The sequence below is a fragment of the Schistocerca piceifrons genome, chromosome 2 (assembly GCF_021461385.2).
Source record: "Schistocerca piceifrons isolate TAMUIC-IGC-003096 chromosome 2, iqSchPice1.1, whole genome shotgun sequence".
Classification (NCBI taxonomy): domain Eukaryota; kingdom Metazoa; phylum Arthropoda; class Insecta; order Orthoptera; family Acrididae; genus Schistocerca; species Schistocerca piceifrons.
The window spans coordinates 858,357,537-858,360,544 of record NC_060139.1 but is presented as its reverse complement, the minus strand read 5'-3'; positions in this window follow the sequence as shown (position 1 = coordinate 858,360,544).

The following is a 3,008-nucleotide window of genomic DNA, read 5'->3' as shown; positions in this document are numbered from 1 at the left end:
TGTCATATCCTATTCCATGGGCAAAACGAGAGGCAGTAAGGGAAGAGATCAAGCATATTGTCACATAGAGGAAGGTGTAAGTAGATGAATGACGAACACTAACTTCACTTAACGAAGGTTTATTCAGCACTTGCACATACAAGAGCGCGGAGCGAACTGCCTCTGGCCACAACACATACGGTATATATACAGCTGCATAATTCCAGTACAATGATTCTTGCCATTTGTGGATACTTCTAGAATGTACTCGAACCGAATATATAAATTAAAATTGTACAGTCCAGGTGAGTTTTGAAGGCAGGACTCTCAAAGCAACAGTTTAGTATCATCTCCACTACACCACGGTGCTACTCAGCTCCTTCTGTGACATCACTCCCTTCGTAAGAAAAGAACGTCTCGGTGTTACGTCGTCCTAGTCCGGGAACGAGTCATCGGTCCTGCATACTCCAACTCCTGATGACTGATGTTCGCTCTGGCGGTGATTGTCTTTGAATTTCCCTTGCCTCTATGTTCTTTGTTACCTTTCCACTTGTTGCCTGTCACTGGAGCTTCGAATTTACCCTGGGTTGCAGGATCCTTATAGGGCTTCATTTGAAGGACGTAGACCATATCTCTGCTCTTTTATCGTCTTGTGTTGGGGTCGAAATCTTCAACTTCATAAGTAACATCAGACTACTGTCTTAAAACCTTATAAGATCCAAAGTAGTGCCTGAGGAGCTTCTCAGAGAGACCAACCTTCCGAACAGGAGTGAAGATCCAGACGAGGTCACTAGGCTGGTAGACAACAGGGCGGTGGCTCGCGTCATACCTTTGGCGATCGTTTTCTGGAGCGTGCAGAGTCGAGCTAACTGCATCGTGCAGAGTCGAGCTAATGGCCAGCTTCCTCAGCTCTGGTTAACACATGGCCGATGTAGTTGTCATCCACGTGATTAGGATGTAACGGAAACACAGTGTCCATCGTTGCAGTCGCCTTACACCCATGCACTAGGAAAAATGGCATAAATCCTGTGGTGTCTTGTTTGGCGGTGCTGTAGGCAAACATCACAGAAGGTAGCATCTCATCCCAGTTGCTCTGCTCAACATTGACAAACATTGATAGCATGTCGGCCAAGGTCTTATTAAGGCGTTCAGTAAGCCTGTTAGTTTGCGGATGGTAGGCAGTCGTCGTGTGATGAGTAATGTTGCACCGACAGTTTATCTCTGTCACAAGACTCGATTGAAAAACTTTCCCTCGATCCGTAATCAACTACCTTGGGGCACTGTGTTTTAATAAGATGTCTTCTACGATGAATTTGGCTACCTCGAATGCTTCAGCTGGTCCCACGACTTTTGTAATGGCATAGCTCATCGGATAATCAGTGCAAACAATAATCCATCTATTTCCACTAGCAGACATTGGAAATCCTCTGAGAAGGGCAATCCCAGCTTGCTGAAAGGGGTTTCGGCTGGTGGAATTAGTATGAGTCGGCCAGGTGGTTTCTGTGGAACTGCCTTTCTCCTCTGGCACTCTTAACAGTGCGACACATAGTGACTGACACTCCTAAGTAAACCTGGCCAGAGAAATCTCTTTCGGATCCTATCATATGCCTTAATAAATCCTAAATGTCCGGCCTCAGGTGTGTCATGGAATTTCTGTGGAACATCTAAGTGCATTTGTTTAGGAATCATTGGTAGCCACTTCTTTCCAAACCGATCAAAGTTTTTCTTGCAAAATAATCCATTAACTACCTTAAATTGTCCTTTCACATCCTCTGACCGATTTAAGGCAAGCATAATTTAAGATATCTTGGCGTCCTTCTTCTGCTCAGCAGAGAGATCCTGGAGTGCAGCGAGGCAGTCACTATCTTCATCAAAGTCTTGATGGTCTTGCACATGGTTTCTTGAGAGACAGTCGGCATCTTGGTATTTTCTTCCACTCTTGTACACTATGGTAATGTCATACTCTTGAAGATGTAGCGCCCACCTGGCGAGTCGTCCTGTTGGATCCTTAAGACCTGTCAGTCAACAAAGTGAATGATGGTCTGTAACAACTGTGAATGGCCTTCCATAGAGATACTGTCAAAGTTTGTACATGGCCCAGATCACAGCAAGACATTCTCGTTCTGTAGTTGAGTAGTTTTTCTTGGTTTTTGTAAGTGTCCTAGAAGCATAGGCTGTAACCATCTCTTTTCCATCCGAAATCTGCACCAGAAGAGCACCGATCCCATACACACTGGCATTTGTGTGTAGTTCTATAGGTGCTCTCTCATCATATAGACCAAGTACAGGGTCAGTCGTCAGACCTTTTCGCAGCACATCGATAGAATCTTGTTGAGCACAACCCCAGATAAATTTAGCATTGGCTTTTAACAACTCTTGGAGTGGCCTGGCTTTGATACAAAAGTCTTTGATAAAAAGACAGCTTTTCTGAATCTGGCTGCACACCTTCATTTGACACAAGGTGCCCAAGTATTTTGATTTTTTTTGCTCCAAACAGACACTTTCTTGGATTAAGTTTCTGTCCGGCTTGTTGGAGACACTTAAGAATGGCCCTCAGTCTTTTTATGTGTTCATCAAATATTTCTGAGAACACTATAATGTCATCTAAATAGCAAAGATACATCATCCATTTCAGGTGCCTAAGAAGATTATCCATCATTCGTTCAAAAGTTGCTGGTGCATCACACAAACCAAACGGCATTACCTTAAACTCATACAGGCCCTCGGGGTAATGAATGCAGTTTTCTCCACAATCAGCCTCATCTACTTTGATTTGCTAGTATCCCGAGTACATGTCCATGGTTGAGAAAAACTTAGCCCCCTTCAGACAATCTAGTGTATTGTCAATTCGTGGAAGGGGGTAAACGTCCTTTTTAGTTATCTTATTAAGCTTCCTGTAATCAACACAAAAGTGAAAACTGCCATCCTTCTTCCTGACGAGAACCACTGGTGACGACCATAGGCTCTGTGAAGGCTGAATGATGTCATTCTTCATCATTTTCTCTACCTCATCACGAATTATTCGACTT